A 14,627-nucleotide genomic window follows, 5' to 3' on the forward strand; every position below is an offset into this window, starting at 1 on the left:
TCATGTGATTGATTACCTCTAACTAAACATTAAATCTGGTAACATTGTAAAATGTTTGCCGATACGCATATTGTGTACTATTTAGAATATTGTTAATTAAATAATATATTTTGTTACATCGACATTCAAATTGTATTTGATGTAATGTCGGATGGGCAAAGATATCACGGTTATTAGAAGTTTTCATCTCCACATACAAAATAACCAACATGTGTGTGGCTGTCTGCAACACATCTAAGGGGTTGCGTAATGTTTAAAAAAAACAAATGCGCCACATATTTCAATAAATGTTCAATATTATGCTTGGTTTTGTTCCTATGGCAATGGTGTATATGATAAAAGAGACTCAATGACCAAAGAAACAGATTGAGAGGGATTTAATGCACGTTTATGTAAAATGTGAGCTTTTCTAAGAGACTTATTATCTGGGCACGTACACATTTTTGAATGAGGGAAACGCCGTCCGACGATCGAGTGGTGTTTCCAATGTTTTCTGAACTGAAACGCCATGCTTCAAACGAAAATAACCCACAATGCCGTTTGCTGACAATTAGTTTTTGACCTTTGGTTAAACAGACGCCGTCCGGCTGCATTTCATTGTTTTTCATGTTGTATATTACACACAGTATTGATGATAACAAACAAGCAAATATTTGGTATATATCATGTGGCAGATATTTACAAACCTGTTTGTTCAAGTTCTACCTTTCAACATCAACTGTATGTGTTTTATACACGTTTGTAGGATTCACAAGTATAACCACTGAATATTGCTCATTGTAGCATTGTTCAATAGTATCAAGTAAATTATAATAACATTATAGCTGATGTAAGATTGATTGGTCCTACATATACTCGTTTTTTTTATTTCAAACTGATTATGTGCATTTAGGTTCTTTTTTAATACACGTGTATCGTCCAATATGTATGTTCTTCTATTTATTAGCCTCCCTACCAGCAACAAAATAAGCTTCTTGATCATAGTTTCCGATTCCCAACCAGTTGCTAAACAGTAGATCATTGATGATGAATGACGCTTCGAGGTTGGAGTTTGACAAAAATCGAGGGAGAATAGCCAAGGTATGTGTTCAAACGAATGCAGTAGTCATATATATATATATATATATATATATATATATATATATATATATATATATATATATATATATATATATATATACAGAGAAAGGGAGAGAGAGAGGGAGAGAGAGAGGGAAAGAGAATACATTTATTATTTAATCACCTGCGTTATGGGCTTGGGTGCATCGGTTTTCTGTTGCATTTCTTGTTGAGCATGGCTTGATTTTCAATCAACTAGTTGATAGTTTCAAGCATGAGCAAAAATTGTCGCGCTAAAATCCTCAATAACAAAGGAGAATTCAATATGAAGGTCACATGCAAAACGTTTAAAATGTAATCTTTACATTGTGTCGAAAGCAAACTCGTGAAAGCGCAGACGACTTTTAAACGTAAATATAATTATGAGACTCAATTTGCTATCAACAATCAGTTCAAGGTAACAATTCAATATCAAATACCACATTCAAGATTCGTAGAATTGAGAAAATAGTCAAATTTGATGTGATATTGTTGAGACAGTCCTTAACACATCCAGAGTATTACTTTGTTAGCATTGGTGGATTTTCAAGTATGTTGGAAGACGTGATAACTAATACATATCGCGATCAAGGATCGAATCCCTTACTACAAGATAATGCCAAATCAAGGTCAAAATACATACAAATAAATCAGTCCAAAACATATTATCCAGTGCATTACTTACTATAGCGTGGATAAATGTTCATATAACTCGACAAAAGTAATTGTCATAGTACGACGACGTTTTCCAAATCTTAGGCCTAAAGTAACGGTCATAATGTACGTTCGAATGCAGAAGCAACATCCAATATCAAGACTCATACGTTGGACATCAGTTTATAACACGTATACTTTATCATAACCTAGATGCATTTTCTTATAAATTTGCTAAAGTTTAAGGATCATACGACCATAGTTACCATTCCAATTTATGGTAAAATGTGTAATAAAACACAAATTGTCCTAAACAGTTTACATCAAATACCCGTGTGACAAGCATGATTGAATTTTTAAATAGCTTGGAAAAAAAACTTGGGGAAAAACAGGTCCTCATATTTAAGGTAAAAGAAACAACTTTAGGTCTAAGAGGGAAAAAACAAGCCCCACAAATTCGTTCAATACACATACAAAAATTCCGAAAAAAATGACAAGGATGAAATTGGAATTGTAAAACCTTTCATCTGGATTGAAAGGGCGATTTCACAATAAAATATGAATGTCAAGTCAGAGAACATATATTTTTCCAGCATGTTTTGCTTTCTAAAAATCTTGGCAGTTCTAGTTGTCTTCGTGCGATGACATGCCACGCGCATAAGTCTTGTCTATACGTTAAAAGTCAAGCTTTGTTCAATGTGAAAGATGACTTTTGTCAACAACCTAAATTTGTCAAGTATGTACGCATTTTCGAAAAGCTTATGATAATCATTAATAAACAAGAGTGTATGACAGGGTTTTACGAAAAAGATACGCAACCATACTGCCTTTTTCTGGTTCTTGCGTGTTGTTTATGGTAGGGGAAAGTATGAGGACCCTTGGCGCAAGACCGATGTCTTGGTGTCTTCATCACCTCTTTAAACCTTAATTTTAGACAAATCTACACATAACATAATCAGCTATAACCATACCGTAAACATTTAGTATGATTTAGAAAACCATGTGAATTACACATTTGCCACAAATTTATTTCGAAAATAAACACAATACACACACAACAAAAGCGTCACGCATACACAGGACATCAACGGAAAACAAACACATTACTCAAACCACACCGTCTACAAACCCATACCCCAAAATAGCGTAGTTAAATCAGAAGTACTCGAATAATATATATATGCATAAGACAAACATTTTTGAAACAGCTGCAATATACCATAATCAACATCTAACTAGACACACCTAAACGAAAAGATAAGAATATCCGTCTTAAAAAATAGAAAATAAGAATAACGTGCTACCTATAACTTTCAGTACATAAAAAAACAAAAATGATTGCACTTTAAACACGATTAATGCAGCAAACATTTAAACATACTTAACTTTAAAAAATTATACGCATAATTATCTCCAGGACGTAGATAACACAACACGTAAAATTAAAAATCGATTTAAAGCTCAATTGAAATGACGGATGGATCAAAATAATCAAGAACACTTAGCTGCGTCAGACTTAAGCCAACATTCATCCATTTACCTCCAAAGTAAAAGACTCGGTTCGTGGTAAGATCCCAACTCACATGAACTAAACAACTGGACTTTAAATAAAATATAATTTAATGTTCTCCACTATCTGATAAATCTTTCGATCTGTGCTTTAACTGACAATATAACGTTGCAAACGTCTATACAATAATATGTGTGTTTCAACAAATCAGGCACACTGGTTTTCAACAAACAGTAAACCGACCACACACGCAAACTGGTGGGCTAATCCTCATCAGGCACACTGGCCTTCATCAAAACGGTCAACTGATCACTCAAGCAAACTGTTGGGCTTATCCACATCAGGCACACTTGCCTTCATCAAAACAGTCAACTAACCACTCAAGCAAACTGTTGGGCATATCCACATCAGGCACACTGTCTTTCACCAAAACGGTCAAAAACACTCAATCAAACTGTTGTGCTATTCCATATCAGGCAAACTGGCCTTCATCAAAACGAACAAATGACCACAAAAGAAAACGGTTGGGCTTATCCACAACAGGCACACTGGCCTTCATCAAAACGGTCAACCGACCACACAAGCAAACTGTTGGGTTCAGCCGTATCAGGCACACTGGCCTACATAAAACGGTCAACCGACCACTCTAGCAAGCTGTTGGGCTTATCCACATCAGGCACACTGGGCTTCATCAAAAAGGTCAACTGACCTCATAAGCAAATTGTTGGGCTTATCCACATCATGCATACTGGCCTTCATCAAAACGGTCAACCGACCACACAAGCAAACTGTTGGACTTTTCCACAGAAGGCACACTGAGCTATATCAAAACGGTCAACTGACCACACAAGCAAACTGTTGGACTTTTCAACAGATGGCCCACAGGGCTTCATCAAAATAGTCAACTGACCACACAAACAAACTGTTGGGCTTATCCACATTAGGCTCGTTGGACTTAATCCAAATGGTCAACCGACCACATAAGCAAACTGTTGGGCTTATCCACATTAGGCATACTGGGCTTCATCAAAACGGTAAACTGACCACGCGAGCAAACTGTTGGGCATATCGACATCAGGCACACTGGCCTTCGTCAAAAATGGTCAACTGACCACTCGTTCACACATGCAAACTGTTGGACTTTTACACAGCAGGCGCACTGGGCTACATCAAAACGGTCAACCGATCACGAAAGCAAACTGTTAGGTTATTCCACATCAGACACACTGGCCTTCATCAAAACATAACTTTCTTTGACAAAATGGTCAACTTACCACTCAAATTAAAACAAGAGATAATAAAACATATAATATTATACAAATGACAAAAATAAAATTAATACAATAATACTTATTACAATAATACTTATAATATTAATAATCACAAAACTTGAAAAAGCATACCTTTACTGCTCTTCAATATACCATTCGAACTGACCAGTTACTATGATTTTAAATTCGCCAATAACTAATAAACCTTTCGAACTGTCCTCCTACAAACGGTCAAATGGCCACATACGCCAACTGTTGGGCTTATCCACATCATCTGCACTGGCCTTCATAAAAACTGTCAGCAGACACCAACAGCAAACTGTTGGGCTATTACACATAACGTTCTTTCACAAAACGGTCAAATTACCACTGTAATAAAACATGAGCAATAAAACAGAGATAATATACTCAATTAATGATAATCTTACCAATAATAATAATTATTATTATAATACTCGTTTCAATATCACTAATAACAGTTTAAATAACAAAGCTTGGAAAACATACCTTTATTGTTCGAACTGCCCTATTAATGAATAAATAAACTTGCAAACATTGTAAATTCAATATCGACGTGCGTTTAAAGACAATTTCAGTCAACTGACCACATAATAAATCTGGCTTCCTCAATGCTTTCTTTCTCCATCTCTTATGCCCGTCAAATACATACCGCGAATAGCAAATCAGTAGATTTGAAACACGTTTAAAGCCCAAAACGAGAATCCCGTGCTTTTCGCGCTAAACTCTAAACAATAAAACCCGATACATCATTACCGTACTTTCTCTCCTAAATAACGTGAACAATACCAAAACGATTCCGTATTTATCAAACATAAAATAATTTCATTCATCAATTGATATGGCATTTACTGAAACGTGAAGACCAACTATGTTTCGACTCTTCAACACATGGGCATACGTACTGTAAATACGCGTTCCGTGCGCTCTTTGAATGTCCTCTTTGCATTCGAACTAAAATGAAGCATTTGTATTATCGGTATAGTGGTCTGACATATCAAATAACATTGATCAAATAAATTGAAAACTAATAAATTGTATTTATTAAACTAGCTGCCTTGCATTAATTCCTATTATTTAATGCAATTGAAATGTCATAGCTATTACAAGAACTTATTGCTAAGGTCATATATTGCAATTTGTTTTTACCTTCTTAAGGCTGAATGACTGTTTGTACATACTCAACTGAGTTCGGGTTAGTTAGGTTGACATGATGGAACAACAGTTGTCTATAGGTCTATAGATCTTTCCTAAACTTGACGCACATGTTTATAGTTACACTATCTTTGAAAATTGCATATTCAACACAGCCTTTCCTGTTTTTGTTGAGTTATTTCACTTGAATTTTATTTTGGAGTGGTTTCCTGCTTTACGTGCCAAATATTTTTCATCCGACCTTCAACTAACGTTATACATATCTTGTTGACCATACATTAAGGCGAATGTTGCTAGCCGTCCGAATCGTATTGTTTTATTATTTACTTGCATTGTGTTAATTTTAAGTCTGACATGTTTCAGCCTTTTATTACCATAGTTACTTAGTGTTTTGTAGACACACAATATATAGCAAATTCAATAAGCAGCCATTCTTCATCAGACTACATTATTTAGAAATTTCCATTAGCATCCAATGAACTACTTTTACGCTTAGCCTGTTATGTTTGAATGAATTAAAGGGATTCGTTCGAAAATTTAAAGATGTATTAAGGAGCTGTGAACATTATATGGATTTTATAAAATAAAGAGATTGATAGCCTTTAATAAAATGTTCTTGTGCAGATCAAACATTATTTTTGATGTATTTATTAGACTTGTAGATTGAAAGTTAAGAGTGCAAGACCTTTATATCTATTGACAGTATTTTTGGTGTTTTTTCCAGTTGTATTGTATTTATTATGTATCTTTTGATGATTATCTGGGGTCTAATTTTGAATTTATTGAAGTTATTCACATGAACATGCAAATAATTTTATATAACTCTCTAGACATCTCCCAGGGGAGGCCCCTTCCTTCGCAGAGGAGAGCGGGCAGCGAGAGAAGCGCGCTAGCTCTAGCGAGCTCTATCGCTTCGAGCTACTCAGCTCATATAGCTATCTCTATGCCTCTCTCTCTTCTCTCTCTCTCTTCTCGAGCTCTCGCTATGCTTCACTCTATCTCTCTCTTATCTCTCAGAGTAGGCCGCGAATTACAATCCAAGTACCAATCATGGGATTTCAAATAATCATGCAGTCTAATATTACTAATTGTAACTTATATTAGTGTTGTATTGTTATTATTTTTCACAGCCAAAAAAATAGATACTTTGGAAATGTTGAGAAGGACCATTGTTTTAAACCGAATTGACGCTGCAAAAAGTTATATTTTCACCGAAGAAAATTACGGAAATTATGGAAAGGTAACGATTCTACGCTAAATTAAATATGTTGCATAAAACGATATTGCATAATTCGAATTTTTATCTTTTAATACATTTTATAATAATAACAGTGAAAAATACGTTATGTACATTAGATAAAATGGATGTGATGTTACTTGATTTATTAGCACGTTTCTTTCAGAGTGGATGTTTAGACGAGTTGATGCTTACTTCTATTCAGCTCAACCGTTGTGACTTCGTCAAATTATTTCTAGACAATGGGGTCAGCTTGGAAACATTTCTTACCAAACAAAGACTTCTTCAACTCTATAAAATGGTACTTATTAAACGGAAGCACATACGTTTGGCTTACCCGTTTTAATTGTATGCGTTATATATATTGATATCGATGATTTAAGAGGGTAGTTATTTTCAAAACGTAAATAATAAGGCTTGTTTTTTTAAAGAGGTCTTAACCGGGCGTGCTGTGGTCTTTGCTTGAGAATATAAAGAACACAGTAGACCAGGTAAGTAGTTTTGTTAGTTTCATGTCATTTCAAGCTTAATTATAAATATTGCAAATACACGTGTTTAATTATATAATTATAAGAGCTGATTAGTTCATTCGGCATAGAATCAAATTAATAATAGCTGAAAAAGTTTCTTAAAAACGTAGAAAGAGATAATTTGTTATTGCTTGATTTCCAAGTTTAGACTTACGATGGTTTTGTTGTCAAAATAAACATCTTTTTCTAACAACGGATACGTTCCGTCTTTACATGAAAGGCCTTATATTAACATATGGTATTTAAAATAAATTCTTAGTGAAAATTGATTATTTATGTATAAAGCCATTTAGATAATGCGTGATACTTATTTAATCAATACAAGCGTATCATTGGTTATATCGCGCATTTCCGCATACTACCAAATACAATGCTTTCCTGTGTGGAGTGTCATACTGAACGACTAAGCCATTGTAGTTTTAGAATAGGCCAGTAATAAACCAATCACGATAAAAAACTATTGAATAAACATACATAGTTTACTTAAGTTTCAGTTTCAGTTAAGAAGCTGACAAAATAATTTTTAAAGAGTCCAATTTTCGCCAAGGTTATTAGTCTATAACGCTAATATTTGTTTCTCGAATCCATCAGCAATTTAACATACGACATACATTGCATATGTTTGCGCACACATATTGTTACATAGTTTTAAGAAAAACAGAAACACTAAACGTCACACAATAGTTTCGCGTTTAAAACCCTATATGATTTTGTTAATTTTATACGATTATTACTCGAAAACGAACACATTATTTTCACTCAAGGTCGACTTCAAAAGTTATATTTCACTCCATTGTATTACATTTTTAATCTGTTACAAAGCATTTTAGTCAAAGTGTGGACTGGTCTTTTTGATGACTAAGAAATTAAAATTAAGTTTCGGCGTTCAAGATCTTACTTTTAATTTTTTGAATATTCGAATACTTGTTTTTATTATATATTTTATTTTTGCCATTCCTGTTGACATTAAAATCATAATTAAAATGTATACGTCTACCAGAGGATATTCAAGTTTTAACACGTTTTCAAAGAAGGCATTCTCCATGTTTTCTATATAAATGATACAACGAATTCCATGCGCCGGTGAAAAAAGTGTCACTATGATTGTGGGAGTAAGATTATGGATGTTGACACCAAGAGATCATTTAAGGCAAAGTCTTTAAATAATTGTTGAAAATTGACCCGGTTAAGTTTTTGTTTTACTTCACGTAACCGTGATATGACCAACACATAGTCAGACTAAATTTAATCGCACACGGACAAAACATTGTGCATTTCAAATATTTTTTATGTTTTTATTAGATATGTCGACAATATCAGACCCAAATTCAAGCAGTGGTCAAGACATCGTTAAGATCAAAATGTTGATCCAGTCACACTAAGATTGAAACAAAGACTATTTAGTGTTTTCAAGTTTGTTTATCTTTCAAAGATCTGATTTTAATGCAAATTGGACTCAAATGTACGTGTTTTAGATGGTTTTCATATAAACAGTGTGACCAAGATTCATCAATATTGAGTCGTGAATGCCTCATCGAGAGTTGGGAAAGGTTTACATTAGACTTGGCCTAGGGACTTAATGTTGTACTCCATCCCGAACAAGGCCTGAATATCAGCGATGCAACGAGTAAAATTTCGTTTTCGGTTGGCCTAGAATAGTTATCATTTTGCATGTTATTTATTTTTGGGTCGGGTGCGGAAACTTTCTAAAAAAATATACATGTACTTCCAATTGATTAATCCACCCAACAATAGAACAAACACTTCCAGTGAATATGAACAACTTATATCTACGAAAAAAAGTTTATGTAAGCTGTTCTGTATGGGATCTAAGAATTGTTAGTTTTCCCAAATTAATGATAATGTAAACATTTGCATATTTTCATTATTATGTTAAGATTAGTTATTAATACTTTTAAAGTTAAAGTGTATAATTGTTATTCTATGGCATGTAAAAAGTTAAAAGATTATAACTGTACAATATAATTAAAATTGTTAGACTGACTATTTTTCGCAACCACATGTGGATTTCGGAATTTGCTACATATTATAAACAAAAGATCATGTCAATGAGTCAGAATTTGCTGTAAGATTCTTTTACAAAAACAGAGTCCCTCATCATGCAGACGTTTAAAAAAAATCTTTAAATGACACTAAACGAATTTTAAGTTGTGTGAGTCATGCGTGCATGCGTGCGTGCGTGCGGGCCTGTTTGTGTATTTACTTAAAATGTGTAGGAAGTATGCCACTGCATTGAATAAAAGGGGAAATTGAAAAGAATTTCTCTACTGACAATGTTCTGGAGCTTCATTATTGTTGTATTTTAAAATACAGAACGAGACGGAGAATGACTTAACCCTTGACGTTGTGAGGATGCTTTTGAAGAATCTGATTGGTGACACTTTCGAACTTAAGTTCTTCAGTACTGCTGAAGAGGAAGCTGAAATAAGTGGGATTCACCAAAATGACGGAAGTATAAACCCTTGTTAAATTAACCTAACCTAACTCATTATTTTTATATATTATTTTCTCTGCTGGAGCTTTATTACAGAAGCATGAATAAAACTAGTCAATATCATGTAATTTTAGTATTTTGATACCTTGCATCTTGACAGATTTTAACGTTGTGATATTTTTGGTCATTTAAAGTACATAAAATTATTATACAAATTATGCGCACATGTATGGCCAACGATTTTGTGAATATAATTACTCAACCAATACTTTTTTGAACACATTTAAGTGTTTAAAAACGTATTTTCTTCGTGAATATGTAAAATTACTATAATTCATAATTGTTTTTATCTAAACGATAGAATTTAGACATTAAGCTTTTATTGATTTAAGACAACAAGAATGTTCGTCAGGACTTCAAAAATCCAGCAATTGATTTATTTGTTTGGTCAATACTCATGGTCCGACAAGACATGGCAAAGATATTCTGGATCCAAGGGAAGGTAATTGTATTAATTGTATAAACCGCCATTTAGCTACATGACGTTTTTGTTGAGGTGAACCATACTTAAATTTTATCCTTATATTTGTGTTAACAATTGCGGTGGAAAAAACTGCTCATGAAAACCCTAATTGTTTCGTACAGAATGCCCTACCAAAAGCTCTTGTTTGCTACTACTTGCTGAAGAAATTAAAGAGAAAGATAGACAAGACAAACACAGAGTTGGTCAACAAAATAAAAAAATGCCTCAAGTAAGGGTATTGTCTTCGTCTACATCAGTTTGTCCTATATAAACCACAATAAACAATAATTAACATATAACAGATCTTTTTAAAGTCTTCTCATACTGAAACAATTTGATATTATGATTTTAGTGAATGGTCTTACATAGACGTGGGATTACTCAGCGAATGCAAAGCAATCAACTAGCAGAAGACTCAAGAACTTCTAGTCCATGAGGTGTCTTACTTGGGGGAGACATCGTGCTGTTTATTTTGCTTTGAATTCGGACAACAAGAAATGTATATCACAAAATGCGTGTCAAACCCTTGTGAATAATATCTGGAATGGGAGATTGGCGGATACTAGTTTTTTTAAGGTATGTGTTTTTGTGTAAATAAGTTATATATTAACTGATTTCAATTTAATACTGTTGAAATAAGCTCTTATTAAACGTTAATTTAAAGTTCTAGATTAAAGATGACAGAATAACATTGTTAACACGCATACTTCTTTTCGGTTGGTTATTGATTGTATCGTGCTAAGGTTTGGATAAAGTGAATTTCATTATACGGTTTATTTGAGTGTCCTAGTTGTTCTAATTAGTGTTTAATAAAAACAATCCACAGAGTATTGTTATTGTCATAAACTGGGAGAGAAAATTATGGTTTAATACTTAGCTGAACTATACTTATAATATAATTTCAATATATCTGTTTGACATGGACTTTTTTGTATGTAATACAAGTAGTAATACATCTTATATGTATGTATCTATTAAAAATGTATCATATAAAAAGGGACACGCTTTTAATAAAATAAAACTCCTAGAAGACAATACGATATATCAGTAGTAATTCGAAATCGAAAATTAAACTCTTGTTCATTGATTTGATTTAATTTTAAACGAAGAGTATGCGCCATTATCTTTATTTCAGACCAAACATTCAAAAGTACAGAACAACAGAAGGAATTATTTCGATGGGAAAACTCAAAAGCGAAGGCTTACCTGCGGCAGCTAGAGAAAACAGCGTTTAAGATCTTGTATTGTAAAGTCGACACTTCAAATCAAATGTAAGTTCTCAAATGTTGACACTTCAGTACCCAAATAGTATTGTTTTGTACCTATATTAATTATTTTGAAAAAAAATCATTGACTAATGCGCTTTTATACAGTTTTTTTTTAATCTATACTTCTACAGTACAGTGACAAACTTGTGTAAATTTGTGATTCGTATAGTCGCATCTTGGATGGTATTTTGAGAGGCTCGTAAATATCTCTATCGTTATTATTATTTGTATTAAAATGAAATTACATTTGAAAAAGCTACATCTTCTTGGTTGCATAAAAAAAGAAAACATTTATCATTAATAAAACAGTATTTAAATAAGGAAATGAACACTTGATTCTTACCATACGTCTTAAAATTTTGTGAGGTCAATTTAATGCTTCAAAATGTCTTAAACTAACAAAAATAAGGAACATCCGTGATGCTTATGTCATTAGCTTCGTGTCAAAAGCTCGTTAAATTTGATCAATGAATTGCAACGAATTTACAAATATGATGGGTTAGGCATTAAACAATGCGTGCATGCGATATCGTACTCTCAAAAAAGGAAAATAGCTTTTAAAACATGGATTGTTTTATTTAGTCATACATATTTTGCAACAGCTTACAGGTTTCAACACAAAATACAAATAATTTTTACAAATTTTTATGCAGACATATATAAATATTATGTTCTCATATCAGGTCAGCAATACTACTTTTGCAAATTAATAATTCTTTTTAAATAAAATTATTATCGCCCTTGTATATGTGCGATTATTTGAATCTTTGACATATCAAAACAAATGCCCATGTTTGCTTTATTTAATTTTACCAAAAGTAGATGATCGAGAAGTACATAGAGTAATCAGATGGTCATTTTAATCAAATTTGAAACATTATCTTAACTTATTATTTTTCAATAACTTAAGGTTGATTCAAATTGATGAGCAGTTTCAGCAGCTGCGATCCGCTAATCTCGAGATGAAACAACAGGTTTGTTTTTAAATAGTTTACATTGTCTCGACTAAAATAAACAAATATTCTGAAGAGAGTAATTTACATCTTATTGTTGCATGAGAATTGAGCTATTCGATTTGATTCTTTATAAACCTCGGTTAAATACTAGATCATATAAACTTATGTTAGTTTATAAACGAGTACAAAACTATGGATAAATGTTGACTTTTTAATGCATGATGCATTTTTTGTTTAAACCGTAGATTGACATTTTTGACGGATCGTCGATGAGCTTAGTAAACGCACAACAGGGACTTGCCATCTTCATGACACCCGTCTGCAGCCCAAAAATGTTGGTTATAACGTTAATATAATTAAATGGCGTTGAACCTGAAATCGTGGGCATTATAACACTGATAAACCTACATATAGATTTTGATGTATCAGTGTATCTAGACAACCAGATAAATAATACATGTCATTGTACATGTATCTAGACAACCACTTAAATAAGACATGTAAGTGTATCGTGACAACCACTTAAATACGATCCGTCATTGCACCTTGATAAAAACATAAATAAGACATATAAGTGTACATGTATATAGACAACCACATAGATGAGATATGTTAGCGTATCTTGACAATCACTTAAATAAGACATGTACGTGTATATAGACAACCACAGTAACCGTTATAATGTGTATGTGTATTGATCAAGTTAGCTTTGACACTGTTTGTATACAGCTGAAACGGTCGGTAAGTTTTTTCATCTTTATAGCGTACACCGTTTCATTTTAAATCATAGAATATAGCAATAGCATAAGTCTCGAGCATTTTTATAAACTATGTTCAATTCATTCTAATTTATAATAAAGCTTATCGCAAACGTTTAATGTTCTACAACTGTGTCAAATTACTTAATGTTATTTAATGTATGTTACATGTATAATGCTTATTTATTGTGGAATTTAAAAAGTTGTGTTTAATTTACTATAACCAATCATGCACTACATTTAATAAAACGTTATTGAATTAAGTGTTTGATGTTTGCTTTAAGTAAACTATTGATTTCTTCTGCCGATTATATTTTCAATATGTTAAGCTCATTCTTCAAATTTACTCTGTTTGTAATGGTCCTGAAAATGGTTTGTAAAGCTCTTGTGGTTACATGCCTTACATAAAAGACAAGGGGATGTAAACAAGAGTATATGAGGAAATGTTTCTCTTTTTAAAGTAAACTTTATACATATTTTTCGGATGATTATGCATATAGGTCAAGTTTTGTCTACCTATTTGTTCACTTATCACTGTTTGAAATGGCCCTGATTGATCATTTAGCTACTGTAGTATACAGATTTGTCGACTTGAATGATTGCATATGAAATTGCAAATTTCTATTATTGTTTGGAAATTAACATTAATTTTATTTTCCGTTATCATTTTTGTTATGTGTACATTTTAAGAACAGAACAGAACAGACATTTTATTTAGACTTATACATAAGTACATCGTCTTTATACATACAGTATAAAAGTAAATATGTCACGTTTTCATTACATATAAGTTGAAAACAAATATATATAAAAAATACACACACACAAAAATACAAATGAAGAAAACGCAAATAGTACGTTTTTAAGACAACTATTGAAATTGGTATTTGTGTATTTTTGATCCATCACATATAACCGTTTACGTTTTTAATCAAGAATGCGAAAAGTACTTTGTTTGTATGCATATCATGTTACGATCATTAAAAAATCGAAGGCTATGAATTTGTATAATACATTGTATACTATGTTGTATCGATTGTATTTTACTTTGTTATAAGTCGCCAACATTAACCATAGTTCTTAAATGACTGCATGTTTATACTAAAGTACCAGTATGATGAATGTATAAGTTTTCGTACTGCGATCGTTTTAAAAAGATCCCACTAACTCACTGTCATGTAAGCCATCTATCAC

The sequence above is a fragment of the Dreissena polymorpha genome, chromosome 9 (genome assembly GCF_020536995.1).
Source record: "Dreissena polymorpha isolate Duluth1 chromosome 9, UMN_Dpol_1.0, whole genome shotgun sequence".
Lineage (NCBI taxonomy): Eukaryota > Metazoa > Mollusca > Bivalvia > Myida > Dreissenidae > Dreissena > Dreissena polymorpha.